Here is a 23,189-nt window from a genome sequence, read left to right on the forward strand (position 1 = left end):
GCTACATGCATGCTACATGCTACATACGTGCTACATACATGCTACATACATGCTACATACATACATACTACATACATACATACTGCATACATACATACTACATACATACTACATACATACATACATACTACATACAATACATTCATACATTACATACATGACATACATATAGACATACAGTACATTAAACATAGATTACATACTCACCATTACTTGTCATTTTGATCCCCGAAGCCAGTGTCATCTGTAAAAAATATGAAAAAAACAAACAACCAATATACTCCCTGTCCGCAGAAATCCACGAGTGTCCCACGATGATCTCCCGTGGAGAACGGCAGCAACAGCGGTTGCAACCGCTCTCCAGGGGCCCCAGGAACACAATGACCGGAGGAAGGTATTCCTCCGCCGCTGTAAAAAAAAGTCCCTAGTCTCACTTTATGGCATTGCTGTTGTGAACTCTCTTTTTGGGCTCCCTCTTGTGGTCACAAGTGGTACTGTGTGAGTGCTGTCTTTGGGCTCCCTCTGGTGGCTCTTTGTGTCATTCTGCAGGTCTGAGGCTGGATCAGCTGTCTCGTTATGTTAGCTGGTTTCCTATTTAGCTCACCTGGACTATCAGTTGTTGCCTGCTGTCAATGTATTCAGTGCTATTTTGATCTCTCCTGCCTACCTTTGTTACCAGTCTCTCCAAGAGAAGCTAAGTTTTCTGTTTGTTCATTTTTTGATCATTGGTGTTCAATATGTTCCTTGGTTATTTATTTGTCCTTGTCCAGCTTGCTAATATGTGATTTCCTTGCTTGATGGTAGCTCTAGGGGGCTGAGTTTCTCCCCTCACACTGTTAGTTGGTGTGGGGGTTCTTGAATTCTCAGCGTGGATATTTTGTATAGGGTTTTTTACTGACCGCACAGTTTCCTGCCTGTCTTCTGCTATCTAGTATTAGTGGGCCTCATTTGCTGAATCTGTTTTCATTTCTACGTTTTGTATTTTCCCCTTACCTCACCGTTATTATTTGTTGGGGGCTTCCTATATCTTTGGGGTCATTTCTCTGAGGCAAGTGAGGTCTTACTTTCTCTATAGGGGTAGCAAGTTTCTCAGGCTGCGTTGAGACGTCCAGGAATTTAGGCACGTTCACCGGCTACCTTCAGTGTGTTTGGTTAGGATCAGATTTGCGGTCAGTCCAGTTACCACCTCCCTAGAGCTCGTTCTATGTTCAGTAACTTAGCTAGTTCATTCTGTGATCCTCAGCCACTAAGGATCATAACAGTACAGCAGGCCAAAAAGTGTTTAATGCATCGCAGAAGTGGGATAAGAGAAGCCCTGAGTACAATTTTTTTTTTTTTTCCTCTCCCTTTGCTGCAGTCTGTCCAGCTTCTCTCATCCCCTTAATCTCTGGGTGGCTTTGAGTTCAGCTGCAGACATGGATATTCAGAGTCTGACTTCTAGTGTGGATCATCTTGCTGCAAGGGTGCAAAGCATTCAGGATTTTGTTGTTCACAGTCCTATGTCTGAGCCAAAAGTACCTATTCCTGAGTTGTTTTCTGGAGATCGATCAAGGTTTCTGAATTTTAAGAATAATTGTAAATTATTTCTTTCTTTGAGACCTCGTTCCTCTGGTGATTCCGCTCAGCAAGTTAGAATTGTTATCTCCCTGTTACGTGGCGACCCTCAAGATTGGGCTTTCTCCCTGGCGCCAGGAGATCCTGCATTGCTGAATGTGGATGCGTTTTTTCTGGCGCTTGGATTGCTTTATGAGGAACGTAATCTTGAGAACCAGGCAGAAAAGGCCTTGCTGGCTCTCTCTCAGGGCCAGGATGAAGCCGAGGTGTATTGTCAAAAATTTCGGAAATGGTCGGTGCTTACTCAATGGAATGAGTGTGCCCTGGCTGCAAATTTCAGAGAAGGTCTTTCTGAAGCCATTAAAAATGTTATGGTGGGGTTCCCCACGCCTGCAAGTCTGAATGACTCAATGGCTTTGGCCATTCAGATTGATCGGCGTTTGCGGGAGCGCAAATCTGCGCACCATCTGGCGGTGTTTTCTGAACAGAGACCTGAGTCTATGCAATGTGACCAAATTCTGACCAGAGTTGAGCGGCAAAATCATAGACGTCAAAATGGGTTGTGCTTTTACTGTGGTGATTCAACTCATGTTATCTCAGCATGCTCTAAGCGCTTAAAAAAATCGCTAAAACTGTCACCGTTGGTACTATACAGCCTAAATTAATTTTGTCTGTTACTTTAATTTGTTCTCTGTCATCTTACTCGGTTATGGCTTTTGTGGATTCAGGTGCTGCCCTGAACCTGATGGATTTGTCGTTTGCCAGGCGCTGTGGTTTTGTCCTGGAGCCTTTAGAATTCCCTATTCCACTGAGGGGAATTGATGCTACACCATTGGCTGAGAATAAGCCTCAGTATTGGACTCAAGTGACCATGTGCATGACTCCTGTACATCAGGAGGTGATTCGCTTTCTTGTGCTGCATAATTTGCATGATGTTGTCGTTTTGGGTCTGCCATGGCTGCAGGCTCATAATCCAGTGCTGGATTGGAAAGCTATGTCTGTTTCAAGTTGGGGTTGCCAGGGGATTCATGGCGATGCTCCTTTGGTGTCAATTGCCTCTTCCACTCCTTCTGAGGTCCCTGAGTTTTTGTCGGACTACCAGGATGTATTTGATGAGCCCAGATCCGGTGCCCTACCTCCTCATAGGGATTGTGATTGTGCTATAAATTTGATTCCTGGTAGTAAGTTCCCTAAGGGACGACTTTTTAATTTGTCTGTACCAGAACATGCCGCGTGCGGAGCTATATAAAGGAGTCTTTAGAGAAGGGACATATTCGCCCGTCCTCCTCCCCTCTTGGTGCAGGATTCTTTTTTGTGGCCAAGAAGGATGGTTCTCTGAGACCTTGTATTGATTATCGTCTTCTAAATAAAATCACGGTGAAATTTCAATATCCTTTGCCATTATTATCTGATCTGTTTGCTCGGATTAAGGGGTCCAGTTGGTTCACCAAGATAGATCTTCGTGATGCGTATAACCTTGTGCGTATTAAGCAGGGGGATGAATGGAAAACAGCATTTAATACGCCCGAAGGCCATTTTGAGTACTTGGTGATGCCTTTTGGACTCTCTAATGCTCCTTCTGTGTTCCAGTCCTTCATGCATGACATCTTCCGAGAATATCTGGATACATTTATGATTGTGTATCTGGATGACATTTTGGTCTTTTCTGAGGACTGGGAGTCCCATGTGAAGCAGGTCAGGATGGTATTTCAGGTCCTACGTGCTAATGCCTTATTTGTGAAGGGCTCAAAATGTCTCTTCGGAGTACAGAAGGTTTCCTTTTTGGGTTTTATTTTTTCTCCTTCTACTATTGAGATGGACCCAGTCAAGGTTCAGGCTATTCATGACTGGACTCAGCCTACATCTGTTAAGAGTCTTCAGAAGTTCTTGGGTTTTGCTAATTTTTACCGTCGCTTCATTGCTAATTTTTCTGGCGTGGTTAAACCCTTGACGGATTTGACCAAGAAGGGTTCTGATGTGACTAATTGGTCTCCTGCGGCCGTGGAGGCCTTTCGGGAGCTGAAGCGCCGGTTTTCTTCGGCTCCAGTTTTGTGTCAGCCTGATGTCTCTCTTCCTTTTCAGGTCGAGGTTGATGCTTCTGAGATTGGAGCAGGGGCTGTTTTGTCGCAGAGAAGCTCTGATTGCTCTGTGATGAAGCCTTGTGCTTTCTTTTCGAGAAAGTTTTCGCCTGCCGAGCGGAATTATGATGTTGGTAATCGGGAGTTGTTGGCTATGAAAAGGGCATTTGAGGAGTGGCGACATTGGCTCGAGGGAGCTAAGCATCGTGTGGTGGTCTTGACTGATCACAAAAATCTGATTTATCTCGAGTCTGCCAAGCGGCTGAATCCTAGACAGGCTCGTTGGTCGTTGTTTTTCTCCCGTTTCGATTTCGTGGTCTCGTACCTGCCTGGTTCGAAGAACGTGAAGGCTGATGCGCTTTCTAGGAGTTTTGTGCCTGACTCTCCGGGAGTTTCAGAGCCGGCTGGTATCCTCAGAGAGGGAGTGATTTTGTCTGCCATTTCCCCAGATTTGCGACGAGTGCTGCAGAAATTTCAGGCGGATAGACCTGACCGTTGCCCACCAGAGAGACTGTTTGTCCCAGATAGATGGACCAGCAAAGTTATTTCCGAGGTTCATTCTTCGGTGTTGGCAGGCCATCCTGGGATTTTTGGTACCAGAGATTTGGTGGCTAGGTCCTTCTGGTGGCCTTCCTTGTTGCGGGATGTGCGTTCCTTTGTGCAGTCCTGTGGGATTTGTGCTCAAGCTAAGCCTTGCTGTTCTCATGCCAGCGGTTTGCCTTTGCCTGTCCCGAAGAGGCCTTGGACGCACATTTCCATGGATTTTATTTCGGATCTTCCAGTCTCTCAGAGAATGTCTGTCATCTGGGTGGTGTGTGATCGTTTTTCCAAAATGGTCCATTTGGTGCCCTTGCCTAAGTTGCCTTCCTCCTCCGATTTGGTTCCTCTATTTTTTCAGAATGTGGTCCGCTTGCACGGCATCCCTGAAAATATTGTGTCTGACAGAGGATCCCAGTTCGTGTCCAGATTTTGGCGGATCTTTTGTGCTAAAATGGGCATTGATTTGTCTTTTTCGTCGGCCTTCCATCCTCAGACGAATGGCCAAACCGAGCGAACTAATCAGACCTTGGAAACTTATTTAAGATGTTTTGTTTCTGCTGATCAGGATGATTGGGTGACTTTTTTGCCATTGGCCGAGTTTGCCCTTAATAATCGGGCTAGTTCTGCTACTTTGGTTTCGCCTTTTTTCTGCAATTCTGGTTTTCATCCTCGTTTTTCCTCGGGTCAGGTTGAGCCTTCTGACTGTCCTGGGGTGGATTCTGTGGTGGATAGGTTGCAGCAGATTTGGAACCATGTGGTGGACAATTTGAAGTTGTCACAGGAGAAGGCTCAGCGCTTTGCCAACCGCCGTCGCGGTATGGGTCCCCGACTTCATGTTGGGGATTTGGTATGGCTGTCTTCTCGGTATGTTCCTATGAAGGTCTCCTCTCCTAAATTCAAGCCTCACTTCATCGGTCCTTATAAGATTTTGGAAATCCTTAACCCGGTGTCATTTTGTCTGGACCTCCCATCGTCGTTTGCCATTCATAACGTGTTCCATAGGTCTTTCTTGCGGAGGTATGTGGTGCCTGTGGTTCCTTCTGTTGAGCCCCCTGCCCCGGTGCTGGTTGAGGGCGAATTGGAGTACGTGGTGGAGAAGATCTTGGATTCTCGTATTTCTAGACGGAGGCTTCAATATTTGGTTAAGTGGAAGGGCTATGGTCAGGAGGATAATTCCTGGGTTGTCGCCTCTGATGTTCATGCGGCCGATTTGGTTCATGCCTTCCGTGTTGCTCATCCTGATCGCCCTGGGGGTTTTGATGAGGGTTCGGTGACCCCTCCTCAAGGGGGGGGTACTGTTGTGAACTCTGTTTTTGGGCTCCCTCTTGTGGTCACAAGTGGTACTGTGTGAGTGCTGTCTTTGGGCTCCCTCTGGTGGCTCTTTGTGTCATTCTGCAGGTCTGAGGCTGGATCCGCTGTCTCGTTATGTTAGCTGGTTTCCTATTTAGCTCACCTGGACTATCAGTTGTTGCCTGCTGTCAATGTATTCAGTGCTATTTTGATCTCTCCTGCCTACCTTTGTTACCAGTCTCTCCAAGAGAAGCTAAGTTTTCTGTTTGTTCATTTTTTGATCATCAGTGTTCAATATGTTCCTTGGTTATTTATTTGTCCTTGTCCAGCTTGCTAATATGTGATTTCCTTGCTTGCTGGTAGCTCTAGGGGGCTGAGTTTCTCCCCTCACACCGTTAGTTGGTGTGGGGGTTCTTGAATTCTCAGCGTGGATATTTTGTATAGGGTTTTTTACTGACCGCACAGTTTCCTGCCTGTCTTCTGCTATCTAGTATTAGTGGGCCTCATTTGCTGAATCTGTTTTCATTTCTACGTTTTGTATTTTCCCCTTACCTCACCGTTATTATTTGTTGGGGGCTTCCTATATCTTTGGGGTCATTTCTCTGAGGCAAGTGAGGTCTTACTTTCTCTATAGGGGTAGCAAGTTTCTCAGGCTGCGTTGAGACGTCCAGGAATTTAGGCACGTTCACCGGCTACCTTCAGTGTGTTTGGTTAGGATCAGATTTGCTGTCAGTCCAGTTACCACCTCCCTAGAGCTCGTTCTATGTTCAGTAACTTAGCTAGTTCATTCTGTGATCCTCAGCCACTAAGGATCATAACACATTGCTGTATGAGAAATTTTCCCAGGCAGCAATTGCCATAAAGTGAGACTTTGAACTCAGGTAACCTCAGTGATGCACTGCAGGAGCCATTGTCTCCTGTCAGTGTGTCACTGAGGGTCCTACAGAGCAGTGACATCACCTGATGTCACTGTTCTATAGGGGAGACCGTCGTGGGACACTCGTTATTAATTGGACTACGGCGGACAGGTAGTATACGGTTTATTATTTTACAGTTTTTTGCAGGCGCTGAAGTATGGTAAGTATGGTGAAATGAAGAATATTAAAATACTTTTTCCTAATGTGTGCGTGTTTTATTAACCCTTTCTTACTATTGGATTAATAACGGATAGGCGTCTTATTGACTCCTCTCTGTTATTAACCCGGCTTAATGTCACCTTACAATAGCAAGGTGACATTAACCCCTTATTACCCCATATCCCACCGCTACACGGGAGTGGGAAGAGAGGGGCTAAGTGCCAGAATTGGCACATCTTACAGATGCGCCATTTCCGGGGCGGCTGCGGACTGGTATTTGTAACCGGGGGGGGGGGCAATATCCATGGCCCCTCTCTAGGCTATGAATATCAGCCCGCAGCTGTCTGCGTAGCCTTTCTGGCTATAAAATATAGGGGACCCCACGTCATTTTTTTTGACCAGTGATTTCTCATTTTTACAACGAAATTTACAAAACCATTTTTTTTAGGGACCACCTCACATTTGAAGTCAATTTGAGGGGTCTATATGGCTGAAAATACCCAAAAGTGACACCATTCTAAAATCTGCAACCCTCAAGGTACTCAAAACCACATTCAATAAGTTTATTAACCCTTCAGGTGCTTCACAGCAGCAGAAGCAACATGGAAGGAAAAAATGAACATTTAACTTTTTAGTCACAAAAATGATCTTTTAGCAACAATTTTTTTATTTTCCCAAAGGTAAAAAGAGAAACTGGACCCCAAAAGTGAGTGTACAATTTGTCCTGAGTACGCTAATACCCCATATGTGGGGGGGAACCACTGTGGGCGCACGACAGAGCTCGGAAGGGAAGGAGCGCCATTTGACTTTTTCAATGAAAAATTGGTTCCAATCTTTAGCGGACACCATGTCGCGTTTGGAAAGCCCCTGTGTGCCTAAACATTGGAGCTCCCCCACAAGTGACCCCATTTTGGAAACTAGACCCCCCCAAGGAACTTATCTAGATGCACAGTGAGCACTTTGAACCCCCAGGTTGATCCATAAAAATTAAAAAGTACTTTTTTTTTTTCACAAAAAAATTATTTTAGCCTCAATTTTTTCATTTTCACATGGGCAACAGGATAAAATGGATCCTAAAATGTGTTGGGCAATTTCTCCTGAGTACACCGATACCTCATATGTGGTCACAAACCACTGTTTGTGCACACAAGAAGGCTCGGAAGGGAAGGAGCGCCATTTGACTTTTGAATGAAAAATTAGCTCCAATCGTTAGCCGACACCATGTCGCGTTTGGAGAGCCCCTGTGTGCCTAAACATTGGAGCTCCCCCACATGTGACCCCATTTTGGAAACAAGACCCCCCCAAGGAACTTATCTAGATGCATAGTGAGCACTTTGAACCCCCAGGTGCTTCACAAATTGATCCGTAAAAATGAAAAAGTACTTTTTTTCTCACAAAAAATTTCTTTTAGCCTCAATTTGTTCATTTCCACATGGGCAAAATGGGATAAAGCTCCAATCGTTAGCGGACACCATGTCGCGTTTGGAGAGCCCCTGTGTGCCTAAACATTGGAGTTTCCCATTTTGGAAACTAGACCTCCCATGGAACTAATCTAGATGTGCGGTGACCACTTTAAACCCCCAAGTGCTTCACAGAAGTTTATAACGCAGAGCCGTGAAAATAAAAAAATCATTTTTCTTTCCTCAAAAATTATTTTTTAGCCTGCAATTTTTTATTTTCACAAGAGTAACAGGAGAAATTGGACCTCAAACGTTGTTGTCCAGTTTGTCCTGAGTACGCTGATACCCCATATGCGGGGGGGAGCCACTGTTTGGCAACACGTCGGGGCTCGGTAGGGAAGTAGTAACGTTTTGGAATGCAGACTTTGATGGAATGGTCTGCGGGCGTCACGTTGCATTTGCAGAGCCCCTGATGTGCCTAAACAGTAGAAACCCCCCATAAGTGACCCCATTTTGGAAACTAGACCCCCCAAGGAACTTATCTAGATATGTGGTGAGCACTTTGAACCCCCAAGTGCTTCACAGAAGTTTACAACGCAGAGCCGTGAAAATAAAAAATCATTTTTCTTTCCTCAAAAATGATGTTTTAGCAAGCAATTTTTTATTTTCACAAGGGTAACAGGAGAAATTGGACCCCAATAGTTGTTGCTCAGTTTGTCCTGAGTACGCTGATACCCCATATGTGGGGGGGAACCACTGTTTGGGCACACATCAGGGCTCGGAAGGGAAGTAGTAACGTTTTGGAATGCAGACTTTGATGGAATGGTCTGCGGGCGTCACGTTGCATTTGTGGAGCCCCTGATGTGCCTAAACAGTAGAAACCCCCCATAAGTGACCCCATTTTGGAAACCAGACCCCCCAAGGAACTTATCTAGATATGTGGTGAGCGCTTTGAACCCCCAAGTGCTTCACAGAAGTTTACAACGCAGAGCCGTGAAAATAAAAAATCATTTTTCTTTCCTCAAAAATGATGTTTTAGCAAGCAATTTTTTATTTTCACAAGGGTAACAAGAGATATTGGACCCCAATAGTTGTTGCCCAGTTTGTCCTGAGTACGCAGATACCCCATATGTGGGGGGAACCACTGTTTGGGCGTACGTCAGGGCTCGCAAGGGAGGGAGCACCATTTAACTTTTTGAACGCAAGATTGGCTGGAATCAATGGTGGTGCCATGTTGCGTTTGGAGACCCCTGATGTGCCTAAACAGTGGAAACCCCTCAATTCTAACCCCAACACACCCCTAACCCTAATCCCAACTCTAGCCATAACCCTAATCACAACCCTAACCCCAACACACCCCTAACCACAACACTAACCCCAACACACCCCTAACCCTAATCCCAACCCTAATCCTAACCCTAATCCCAACCCTAACCACAACTTTAACCCCAACACACCCCTAACCACAACCCTAACCACAAGCCTAATTTTAACCCTACTTCCAACCCTAGCCCTAATTCCAACCCTAACTAATTCCAACCCTAACCCTAAGGCTATATGCCCACGTTGCGGATTCGTGTGAGATTTTTCCGCACCATTTTTGAAAAATCCACAGGTAAAAGCCACTGCGTTTTACCTGCGGGTTTACCACGGATTTCCAGTGTTTTTTTGTGTGGATTTCACCTGCGGATTCTTATTTTGGAAGAGGTGTAAAACACTGCGGAATCCGCACAAAGAATTGACATGCTGCGGAAAATACAACACAGTATTTCTGCGTGGTATTTTCCGCACCATGGGCACAGCAGATTTGGTTTTCCATAGGTTTACATGGCACTGTAAACCTGATGGAACACTGCTACGAATCCGCAGTGGCCAATCCGCTGCGGATCCGCAGCCAAATCTGCACCGTGTACACATAGCCTAATTCTAACCCTAGCTCTAACCCTAACCCTAGCCCTAACCCTAGCCCTAACCCTAACTGTCATGGTTCCCAATGGCAAGGGAACGTAAGAAACATATAAATAACGAACGAGCTCTCGGGTGATGGAAACTCGAGTTGACCGTGAGCTAAATCTACCACACAACTAATAGTAGCCAGGGAGCATACCTACGGCTTCCTATATGCCACGCGCCAGCCGGAGGACTAACTACGCCTGGTAGAGGAAGAAACAGACCTGGCTTACCTCTAGGGAAATACCCCAAAAGATGATAGCAGCCCCCCACATGTAATAACGGTGAATTAAGAGGAAAAGACATACACAGTATGAAAGTAGATTTAGCAAAGAGAGGTCCACTTACTAGATAGCAGAAGGATACAAAAGAGGACTTCACGGTCAACTGAAAACCCTTTCAAAAACCATCCTGAAATTACTTTAAGACTCCTGTGTCAACTCATGACACAGGAGTGGTAATTTCAGCCCGCAAGAGCTTCCAGCTACAGAGAATTACAAAAACTGCAAACTGGACAAAAGGTACAAAACAAAAGGACAAGGTCCACTTAGCTGATCAGCAGACTAGTAGCAGGAACATGCAACCGAAGGCTCTGGTTACAATGATGACCGGCAAGGAAATGACTGGAGAGCAAGGCTAAATAGGAAACTCCCAAACGCTGATGGAAGCAGGTGAACAGAAGCAGCAAAGTGCAAACAAGTCACCAGTACCACCAGCAACCACCAGGGGAGCCCAAAAAGCGGATACACAACAGTACCCTCCCCTTAAGGAGGGGGCACCGAACCCTCACAAGAACCGCCAGGGCGATCTGGATGAGCCCTATGAAAGGCACGAACCAAATCCGAGGCATGAACATCAGAGGCAGTTACCCAAGAATTATCTTCCTGACCATAGCCCTTCCATTTAACCAGATATTGAAGTCTCCGTCTGGAAATACGGGAGTCCAAGATCTTTTCTACCATGTACTCCAATTCACCCTCCACCAGCACAGGAGCAGGAGGTTCAGTAGAAGGAACCACCGGTACCTCATATCTCCGCAACAACGACCGATGGAACACATTATGGATAGCGAAAGATGCCGGGAGGTCCAAACGAAAGGAAACAGGGTTAAGAATCTCCAAAATCCTATAAGGACCGATGAACCGAGGCTTAAATTTAGGAGAAGAAACCCTCATAGGGACAAAACGGGAAGACAACCACACCAAGTCCCCAACACGAAGGTGGGGGCCAACACGACGACGGCGGTTAGCAAACTGCTGAGTCCTCTCCTGGGACAATTCCAAATTATCCACCACTTGTCCCCAAATCTGATGCAACCGCTCCACTACCACATCCACTCCAGGACAATCCGAAGATTCAACCTGACCAGATGAAAAACGCGGATGAAACCCTGAATTGCAAAAGAAAGAAGAAACCAAGGTGGCAGAACTAGCCCGATTATTAAGAGCAAACTCCGCCAACGGCAGAAAGGCAACCCAATCATCCTGATCCGCAGACACAAAACACCTCAAATAAGTCTCCAAAGTTTGATTAGTTCGTTCCGTCTGGCCATTGGTCTGAGGATGGAATGCAGACGAAAAAGACAAATCAATGCCCAACCTGGCACAGACTGCCCGCCAAAATCTAGACACGAACTGGGTACCCCTGTCAGAAACGATGTTTTCCGGAATACCATGCAAGCGAACCACATTTTGAAAAAACAGAGGGACCAACTCAGATGAGGAAGGCAACTTAGGCAATGGCACCAAATGAACCATTTTAGAAAAACGGTCACACACCACCCAGATGACAGACATCTTCTGAGAAACAGGGAGGTCCGAGATAAAGTCCATAGAGATGTGCGTCCAAGGCCTCTTCGGAATAGGCAAGGGCAACAACAACCCACTAGCCCTAGAACAACAAGGCTTGGCCCGAGCACACACATCGCAAGACTGCACAAAAACACGCACATCTCGAGACAAGGAAGGCCACCAGAAGGATCTAGCCACCAAATCTCTGGTGCCAAAAATTCCCGGATGACCTGCCAGAGTAGAAGAATGAACTTCCGAGATGACTCTAGTGGTCCACTCGTCAGGAACAAACAGTCTACCAGACGGACAACGATCAGGTCTATCCGCCTGAAATTCTTGCAAAGCACGTCGCAAATCTGGAGAGACAGCAGACAAAACCACTCCATCCTTAAGGACACCAGCAGGTTCAGAATTCCCAGGAGAGTCAGGCTCAAAACTCCTAGAAAGAGCATCTGCCTTCACATTCCTAGAACCCGGTAAGTACGAGACCACAAAATTAAACCGGGAAAAGAACAACGACCAACGTGCCTGTCTAGGATTCAGGCGCCTGGCAGACACCAAATAAATTAAATTCTTGTGATCAGTCAAAACTACCACCTGATGTCTGGCACCCTCAAGCCAATGACGCCACTCCTCAAATGCCCACTTCATGGCCAAAAGCTCCCGATTACCAACATCATAGTTTCGCTCGGCGGCCGAAAATTTTCGCGAAAAGAACGCACAAGGTCTCATCACCGAGCAGTCGGAACTTTTCTGCGACAAAACCGCCCCCGCTCCGATCTCGGAAGCATCGACCTCAACCTGAAAGGGAAGAGAAACATCAGGCTGGCGCAACACAGGGGCAGACAAAAAGCGGCGCTTAAGCTCCCGAAAGGCCTCCACGGCAGCAGGGGACCAATTGGCAACATCAGCACCCTTTTTAGTCAAATCCGTCAGAGGTTTAGCAACGCCAGAAAAACCAGCTATAAATCGACGATAAAAATTAGCAAAGCCCAAGAATTTCTGGAGACTCTTCAGAGAAGTAGGCTGCGTCCAGTCGTAAATAGCCCAAACCTTGACAGGGTCCATCTCAATAGAAGAAGGGGAAAAAATGTACCCCAAAAAGGAAATTTTTTGAACCCCAAAAACACACTTTGAACCCTTTACACACAAAGAATTCTCCCGCAAAACCTGAAAAACCCTCCTGACCTGCTGAACATGAGGCTCCCAGTCATCAGAAAAAATCAAAATATCATCCAAGTAAACAATCAAAAATGTATCCAAATATTCACGGAAAATATCATGCATCAAGGACTGAAAGACCGAAGGAGCACTAGAAAGGCCGAAAGGCATTACCAAATACTCAAAATGGCCCTCAGGCGTATTAAATGCGGTTTTCCACTCATCCCCCTGCTTAATTCGCACCAAATTATACGCCCCACGAAGATCAATCTTAGAGAACCACTTAGCCCCCCTTATGCGAGCAAACAAATCAGTCAGCAAAGGCAATGGATACTGATATTTGACTGTAATTTTATTCAGGAGTCGATAATCAATACAAGGCCTCAGAGAGCCATCCTTTTTAGAGACAAAGAAAAAACCGGCTCCTAAAGGTGATGAAGAAGGACGAATATGTCCCTTTTCCAGGGACTCCTTAATATACTCGCGCATAGCAGCATGTTCAGGTACAGATAGGTTAAACAAACGACCCTTTGGAAATTTACTGCCAGGAATCAGATCTATGGCGCAATCACAATCCCTGTGAGGAGGGAGTGAACCAATCTTAGGCTCTTCAAAAATATCACGATAATCAGACAAAAATGCCGGAATCTCAGATGGAATAGATGACGAAATGGACACCAAAGGAGTGTCCCCATGAGCCCCCCGACATCCCCAGCTTAACACAGACATAGCTTTCCAGTCAAGGACTGGGTTATGAGACTGTAACCATGGTAATCCAAGCACCAAAACATCATGTAAATTGTACAACACAAGGAAGCGAATCACCTCCTGATGGTCTGGAGTCATACGCATAGTCACTTGCGTCCAGAACTGTGGTTTATTACAAGCCAAAGGTGTAGAATCAATACCCTTCAGAGGTATAGGGACTTCCAGAGGCTCTAAATCAAACCCACAGCGCCTGGCAAAGGACCAGTCCATAAGACTCAGAGCGGCGCCAGAGTCCACATAGGCATCCACGGTAATAACTGTTAATGAACAAATCAAGGTTACAGACAAAATAAATTTGGACTGTAAAGTGCCAATTGAAATGGACTTGTCAACCTTCCTAGTACGTTTAGAGCATGCCGATATAACATGAGCAGAATCACCACAATAGAAGCATAACCCATTTTTACGCCTATAATTCTGCCGCTCGCTTCTGGACATAACTCTGTCACATTGCATTTTCTCTGGCGTCTCTTCAGAAGATACCGCCAAATGGTGCACGGGTTTGCGCTCCCGCAAACGCCGATCAATCTGAATTGCCATTGTCATGGACTCATTCAGACCTGTAGGCGCAGGGAACCCGACCATAACATCTTTAACGGCATCAGAAAGACCCTCTCTGAAATTTGCCGCTAAGGCGCACTCATTCCACTGAGTAAGCACAGACCATTTACGAAATTTTTGGCAGTATATCTCCGCTTCATCTTGCCCTTGAGATAGGGCTATCAAAGCTTTTTCAGCTTGAATCTCCAAATTAGGTTCCTCATAAAGCAACCCTAAAGCCAGGAAAAACGCATCCACATTGAGCAACGCAGGATCCCCTGGTGCCAATGAAAATGCCCAATTTTGAGGGTCACCTCGCAGCAAAGAGATTACAATCTTAACCTGCTGGACAGGATCTCCTGAGGAGTGAGGTCTGAGAGAAAGGAATAATTTACAATTATATTTGAAATTCAAAAACCGAGATCTATCTCCGGAAAACACCTCTGGTGTAGGGATTTTAGGTTCAGAAATAGGAGCATGTATAACAAAATCTTGTAAATTTTGAACCTTCGTAGCAAGATTATTTAAACCTGCAGCCAAACTCTGAGGATCCATCTTTAAACAGGTGAGCTCAGAGCCATTCAAGGATTATAAGGAGAGAAAGGCAAAGGCTGTAATTAGAGCTGAAATACAACTGATCCAACTATGGAGCAAGCATAGGGGAAAAAGAGAGAAAAAAAAAATGTACAGACTTCTTTTTTCTCTCCTTTCTTCTGCCAATAAGTTTAACACTGGCCGGTCATACTGTCATGGTTCCCAATGGCAAGGGAACGTAAGAAACATATAAATAACGAACGAGCTCTCGGGTGATGGAAACTCGAGTTGACCGTGAGCTAAATCTACCACACAACTAATAGTAGCCAGGGAGCATACCTACGGCTTCCTATATGCCACGCGCCAGCCGGAGGACTAACTACGCCTGGTAGAGGAAGAAACAGACCTGGCTTACCTCTAGGGAAATACCCCAAAAGATGATAGCAGCCCCCCACATGTAATAACGGTGAATTAAGAGGAAAAGACATACACAGTATGAAAGTAGATTTAGCAAAGAGAGGTCCACTTACTAGATAGCAGAAGGATACAAAAGAGGACTTCACGGTCAACTGAAAACCCTTTCAAAAACCATCCTGAAATTACTTTAAGACTCCTGTGTCAACTCATGACACAGGAGTGGCAATTTCAGCCCGCAAGAGCTTCCAGCTACAGAGAATTACAAAAACTGCAAACTGGACAAAAGGTACAAAACAAAAGGACAAGGTCCACTTAGCTGATCAGCAGACTAGTAGCAGGAACATGCAACCGAAGGCTCTGGTTACAATGATGACCGGCAAGGAAATGACTGGAGAGCAAGGCTAAATAGGAAACTCCCAAACGCTGATGGAAGCAGGTGAACAGAAGCAGCAAAGTGCAAACAAGTCACCAGTACCACCAGCAACCACCAGGGGAGCCCAAAAAGCGGATACACAACACCTAACCCTAACCCTAGTTCTAACCCTAACCCTAGTTCTAACCCTAACCCTAGTGGAAAAATAAAAGAAAATATATTTTCTTTATTTTATTATTGTCCCTACCTATGGGGGTTATAAAGGGGGGTTCATTTACTATTTTTTTTATTTTGATCACTGCACTGCGCATGCGCCCGCCATTTTGGAAGATGGCGGAGCCCATGGAGAAGACGGACGGACACCGGGAGGCTCGGTAAGTATGAGGGGGGGAGATCGGAGCACCGGGGGGGGATCGGAGCATGGGAGGGGTGGGATCGGAGCACAGGGGGGAGCGGACAGGACGACGGAGGGGATCGGAGCACCGGACGGAGGACTGGGGAGGAGATCGGTGGCGGTGGGGGGTTCAGATCAGAGTTTCCAGCCATGGCCGATGATATTGCAGCATCGGCCATGGCTGGATTGTAATATTTCACCATTTTCATAGGTGAAATATTACAAATCGCTCTGATTGGCTGTTTCACTTTCAACAGCCAATCAGAGCGATCGTAGCCACAAGGGGGTGAAGCCACCCTCCCTGGGCTGAAGTACCACTCCCCCTGTCCCTGCAGATTGGGTGAAATTAGAGTTAACCCTTTCACCCGATCTGCAGGGACGCGATCATTCCATGACGCCACATAGGCTTCACAGGTCGGATTGGCACCGACTTTCATGACGCCTACATGGCGTCACAGGTCGGGAAGGGGTTAATAGCCAGTAAAGGCTACGCAGACAGCTGCGGGCTGATATTCATGGCAGGCTACAAATATTGGCCCCCTGCCATCGGCTTTCCCCCTCTGGCGCAGAAAATTGCGCCGTTTTTTTTTTTTAATTCAATGCTCATAAAGGCCTGTTTCACACTTGCGTCGGTACGGGTCCGTCGCTATGCGTCGGGCCGACGTACCGACGCACGTTGTGAAATTTGTGCACGACGTGGGCAACGGATGCAGTTTTTCAACGCATCTGCTGCCCATTCTGAAGTGCGGGGTGGAGGGGGCAGAGCTTCTGCCGCGCATGTGCGGTAGAAAATGGTGGACGAGATGGGCAAAAAAAGTTCACTTGAACGTTTTTTCATGCCGACGGTCTGCCAAAACACGACGGATCCGTTGCACGACGGACGCGACGTGTGGCCATCCGTTGCGATCTGTCGCTAATACAAGTCTATGGGAAAAAACGCATCCTGCGAGCACATTTGCAGGATCTGTTTTTTTCCACCAGATCCGTTTTTTCCACCGGATCCGTTTTTCTCCGCCAGATCCGTTTTTTTCCACCGGATTCATTTTTTTCCGCCGGATCCATTTTTTTCCGCCAGATCCGTTTTTTTCTCAGAGTTGTATTAGCGCCGGATTGCAAGATGGTTTTGTGTGTAAGGACCTGTGGTGATGTCACGCTCACCTGACTAGCCATGTGACAGGTACCTGGGTGTGGTTACACCTATGTAAGGAGGTGTGTGTAGCACATGGTGGGAGTGTGTGGGTGTGTGTCAGGGTGGACACACTTCCATGTGTCCTGGCCAGACACTGCAGAGTGGCCTGTGTGTTGGATGGTTCCATGTGGGGACAGACGTCCTGAACAGCACACAGGTACCATCTTTAGGCTGGAGAGCCTGTGTGCTGGTCATAGCACGGTCTGTGTGCCCACAGACGTGAGAGAGAGCGGAGCTCTATTATGGACATTGAGGAATCATCTGTCTGAAGTAAGACTGTTTACCTGTTGTTCCTGTTGCAATGTGGTTTATGGAGCAATAAACCCTGTGAACTTTTAAGGAAACGTGTCTCCTGAGTGTCATCTGCCGCACCTAAGCGAGTGTCCCCTAGACCCGTAGCGGGTGAAATGCTACAGTATGTACGTAATATGTATGTAGCATGTATGTAGTATGTATGCAGTATGTATGTTGTATGTATGTATGTAGTATGTATGTATGTAGCATGTATGTAGCATGTATGTAGTTTGTAGCATGTATGTAGCATATATGTAGCATGTATGTATGCAGCATGTATGTAGCATGCATGTAGCATGTATGTAGCATGTATGTATGTATGTAGTATGTACAGTACAGACCAAAAGTTTGGACACACCTCATTTAAAGATTTTATGTATTTTCATGACTATGAATATTGTAAATTCACACTGAAGGCATCAAAACTATGAATTAACACATGTGGAATTATATACTTAACAAAAAAGTGTGAAACAACTGAAATGATGTCTTATATTCTAGGTTCTTCAAAGTAGCCACCGTTTGCTTTGATGACTGCTTTGCACACTCTTGGCATTCTCTTGATGAGCTTCAAGAGGTAGTCACCGGGAATGGTCCCAGAGAAGGAGTTCCCAGAGATGCTTAGCACTTGTTGGCCCTTTTGCCTTCACTCTGCGGTCCAGCTCACCCCAAACCATCTCGATTGGGTTCAGGTCTGGTGACTGTGGAGGCCAGGTCATCTGGCGTAGCACCCCATCACTCTCCTTCTTGGTCAAATAGCCCTTACACAGCATGGAGGTGTGTTTGGGGTCATTGTCCTGTTGAAAAATAAATGATGGTCCAACTAAACGCAAACTGGATGGAATAGCATGCCGCTGCAAGATGCTGTGGTAGCCATGCTGGTTCAGTGTGCCTTCAATTTTCAATAAATCCCCAACAATGTCACCAGCAAAGCACCCCCACACCATCACACCTCCTCCTCCATGCTTCATGGTGGGAACCAGGCATGTAGAGTCCATCCGTTCACCTTTTCTGCATCGCACAAAGACAGGGTGGTTGGAACCAAAGATTTCAAATTTGGACTCATCAGACCAAAGCACAGATTTCCACTTGTCTAATGTCCATTCCTTGTGTTCTTTAGCCCAAACAAGTCTCTTCTGCTTCTTGCCTGTCCTTAGCAGTGGTTTCCTAGCAGCTATTTTACCATGAAGGCCTGCTGTACAAAGTCTCCTCTTAACAGTTGTTGTAGAGATGTGTCTGCTGCTAGAACTCTGTGTGGCATTGACCTGGTCTCTAATCTGAGCTGCTGATAACCTGCGATTTCTGAGGCTGGTGACTCGGATTAACTTATCCTCAGAAGCAGAGGTGACTCTTGGTCTTCCTTTCCTAGGCCGGTCCTCATGTGACACAGTTTCTTTGTAGTGCTTGATGGTTTTTGCAACTGCACTTGGGGACACTTTCAAAGTTTTCCCAATTTTTCAGACTGACTGACCTTCATTTCTTAAAGTAATGATGGCCACTCGTTTTTCTTTACTTAGCTGTTTTTTTCTTGCCATAATACAAATTCTAACAGTCTATTCAGTAGGACTATCAGCTGTGTATCCACCAGACTTCTGCACAACACAACTGATGGTCCCAACCCCATTTATAAGGCAAGAAATCCCACTTATTAAACCTGACAGGGCACACCTGTGAAGTGAAAACCATTCCCAGTGACTACCTCTTGAAGCTCATCAAGAGAATGCCAAGAGTGTGCAAAGCAGTCATCATAGCAAAAGGTGGCTACTCTGAAGAACCTAGAATATAAGACATAATTCCAGTTGTTTCACACTTTTTTGTTAAGTATATAATTCCACATGTGTTAATTCATAGTTTTGATGCCTTCAGTGTGAATTTACAATATTCATAGTCATGAAAATACAGAAAAATCTTTAAATGAGAAGGTGTGTCCAAACTTTTGGTCTGTACTGTATGTATGTAGCATGTATGTAGCATGTATGTAGCATGTATGTATGTATGTAGCATGTATCATGTATGTAGCATGTTATGTATGTAGTATGTAGCGTGTATGTAGCATGCATGTATGTAGCATGTATGTAGCATGTATGTAGCATGTATGTATGTAGTATGTATGTAGCATGTATGTAGCATGTATGTAGTATGTATGTAGCATGTATGTAGCATGTATGTAGCATGTATGTATGTAGTATGTATGTATGCAGTATGTATGTATGCAGTATGTATGTATGGAGTATGTATGTATTGTAGCATAGCGACTGGTCATGTGATTGATGGACGGTATGTATCGCAGAGGTGGGGGGGAGGTGTATGTAGCATGTATGTAGCATGTATGTATGTACAGTATGTATGTAGCATGTATGTAGCATGTATGTAGCATGTATGGAGTATTTTTTTTTTTTACATTCAACACATTAGCCGGATGATGGGACTACTACTGTCCCATCATTGGCTAATGTGTCAATCATTGTCATTGTAGCAGGCATCGTCCGATGGGACTTGTAGTCCCATCGGACGATGCCTGCACAGACACAAAGACCCCCGGCAGGCCGCACAGACCCCCCGGCAAGCCGCACAGACCCCGGAGAGGCCGCACAGACCCCCCGGCAGGCCGTACAGACCCCGGAGAGGCCGCACAGACCCCGGAGAGGCTGCACAGACCCCAGGGAGGCCGTACAGACCCCCCGGCAGGCACGCACAGACCACCCACGGTCCCGCACAGACCCCGCTCGCACAGAGATGCAGTCTCTGCCCACGCACCGCCCACACTCAATTAGACTGCATTTTTGCACTGTGGGAACTTCCGATTCCGATTTCCGATATCGCAGAAATATCGGAACTCGGTATCGGAATTCCGATACAGCGAATATCGGCCGATACCCGATATTTGCAGTATCAGAATGCTCAACACTACTCAGAGGTATTCTGTCAAAGTGGCACAATGGAGTTCGATATTGTTGTGATGGCATAGTTCCCGTTCCAGGTCCCTGCCTCGGGTTTCCTTAGGGGGAGCTTTTAGAAATTCACTAGATATGTAAGATTGAGCGATATTGTTGAATGTTTCTTCTGCATTATAGGAAAATGTAAGAGAGGTCATGATCATGACCTAATCAGTGTGCTCAACGTATTGGCTAAAGTATTAGGCTGCCGTCACACTAGCAGTATTTGGTCAGTATTTTACATCAGTATTTGTAAGCCAAAACCAGGAGTGGGTGATAAATACAGAAGTGGTGCATATGTTTCTGTTATACTTTTCCTCTGTTTGTTCCACACCTGGTTTTGGCTACAAATACTGATGTAAAATACTGACCAAATACTGCTAATGTAACAGCAGCCTTAAAGTAAGACCGTTAGCACAACTGTAGTCGGTGCACAAGTAGGTGCGCGAAATGGTGCACAATATGCGTTCCACTAATGGTATCGATAGATGGTAAGTGCGGCTAGACTCTAGTCCTGCCTTCAACTGTTATATACCTGGCATTAGGGCTGTATCTTTCCCGACAACAAGCAGTGGATACCGCGCTGTGGCGAGACCCTGCATCAGTCCTCATACAGGTAGGCACTTTGCATTTAGGGGACAGTTTCTATTGTACTGTATTATATTAATATACCCTAGCCCTAACCTGTCTATAGGCATTCTTATGGGTCCAGAACTAGAGCTGATACTGCACCCATAGGGTCAGCGACCATATCGACAATTCCACGGGAAGGCATTAACTAAACTAATACAACAATAAGTGTCGCAAGACTCCATCTATCTAACAGGTCATAGTCCTGTTGGGCACTGTGTCCAAAAATACTTGCATCAATTATTCACACAGCAGTAAGGTAGGTCTCCTTCCTTACTTTTTAACCGCCATCCTCTCCACCATTAGAATGGTTTCATTTTTTATACAGTATATATCATTTTTGCTCACCCTGTTTAAGGAGTTTGTTACCTTTGATCTATAATGTTGGAAAATCCGCACAACTGTATGGAATATTGAATCATGAATATTTACTTGCTATGGATGTATTTACTTTGTTGTTCCCTTATGCATTTATTTTGTGTCTCTGTTGTAGTACACTGAGGAAGGTCATTCAGACTGAAACGTCTGTATTTTATACCAGTGTAAGAAGAGAAACCGGGCTGGGGGTGTGTCATGAGTATACACAGCTCTGCTACACCCATTAGGTCTGTGTAAAGGGTTCAGGGCTGCTGCCTGCCACATTCAGGGCTGCTGCATCTTCCTGCCTTTGTAAGTAACATGCCAGCCCAGACACAGGCAGCAGATTTGACCCCCCCTCTCTTTCCCCCAGATTTTCTCTTCACCCTGCTGACAATATTGCTGTAACGTGAGACTCCAGTGTGTGAGTTCCTTTCCCCCTCCCTCAAGAATGTGAGCAGGTCTATGCGGTGTACAAAAAAAAAGCACATGGTTGGGGGGCATTCCCTTTGTTCTCTTAAACTGGTATATAATCGCGATTATGTCTGGAAGCAGGACAAATACATTTTTGGCCTCTGCATCAGCCAGGCCATCACACAGTGCTTTTTCTAAGCTTCAACAGTAGCAGAATTTGAGAAACGCATTACTGCTTACCCGAGGCACATAGCCAAGTCGTGTTTGGACTTAAATGAATGCCAATGTCCTGCTGATAAAAATGATAATTTGGTCGTCCATCTACAAGGCTCACAGACCGAGTTATGATGGCTATGAGTTTTTAGAAGGTTTTTCATAACTTCCAGAATGGGAGTGCATCCCATAGCTCCGTCCACTCAGTGAGGTCATTAACAGAGGGTATAAGATATTGGACCTCATTTTAGGAGCAGCTTTTTGCCCAGGAGGTCAGCAAACAAAAACTCTGCAATCTGCTCTGATGCATTGGAATATGTCGCCCTTCCTCCCAGCCGCATGGCCAGCCATGATATGAGAGAGCTGTAAGTGTTTTTTCAACTTTAAGCCCTTTTTATTTGTAATCGTTATGTACATACTATAATTGTCTCATCTTGTAATATAGTTTTTTATACCTTCTGTAAACACTGCCTAATCTTTTTGGAGTAAAAGTTATAATATTTACTGGCTTCGTTTTCCTTGCTCTAAAACATACCTCCAACATCCTCTGAAGTAAATTACGCTACTGATTGGGTTGGCTCCTGACCCGCTATTAGTCATAGAAATAGGGGCTGTAGGCAGCAAAGTATTCTGAGCTTGTCGAAAAACTTGCAGCGATGGACGGCGTTTGTAATTATAATTCCTGCCTGAGCAGGAGTAGTTATATCGCCCTCGCTGCAGTGGGCCCAATAGCCAGTACATAGCAAGGCAGCTTGTCTGGCAACTAATTACCCTAGGTGCAGTTCTCTGACTGACCTGAGGGTAAGGGGTGCGCAAGAGAGCTGCAAGTTCCAAACTGGAACTGGGAAGTGAGATATAAATAAATTCCTGAAGAAAGAACTGGGGCAACCAAACACCCCCGGTTCATGACAGGGTGCCTTTCTTGTGCTGGGTCTGGAACTGTTGGGGCTGTCTCCTCTGTTGTCCAGGGGAAAGTTTAGGCAACTGGACCGATCTTTGCACTGGCTGGCTAAGCGTTACCAGTGGCAGTGCAGCATGCAGGAACAGACTGAGTTAACGAGAAGGCTCAGTGCGCTGCTAAGGAGAGTGAGAGTTCCTGCTTCAGGGACCGTTAGCAGCGGAGATACACGCCAGGCCGTGAGAGTAATCTACCGCAGAGACTCTGACGAGAATCCTGCTGTTTGCAGGTTGGCTCCCAGACATCGAGGTGCCAATCGCTCTATAATGGTCAGTGCTGCACGTGTGCCGCGTGACAGAGACTGAGACGTGGACTGGGTACCGCTTCCTGATT

The 23,189-nt window shown here is 45.8% G+C and overlaps 1 protein-coding gene across 1 annotated transcript in view; it reads right to left on the reverse strand.

Annotated features, from left to right (window-relative positions):
- Positions 1 to 218: 218 nt before the first annotated feature.
- The window catches only part of MYOD1 (myogenic differentiation 1), a 314,317-nt gene continuing 291,346 nt past the window's right edge, over positions 219 to 23,189 (reverse strand). Inside the window, exon 4 of the mRNA XM_077281843.1 lies at positions 219 to 244. The gene's annotated coding sequence lies outside the window, so the exon portion shown is untranslated. The remainder of the gene's footprint in view (positions 245 to 23,189) is intronic.

This window comes from Ranitomeya variabilis, chromosome 2 (assembly GCF_051348905.1).
Source record: "Ranitomeya variabilis isolate aRanVar5 chromosome 2, aRanVar5.hap1, whole genome shotgun sequence".
NCBI lineage: Eukaryota > Metazoa > Chordata > Amphibia > Anura > Dendrobatidae > Ranitomeya > Ranitomeya variabilis.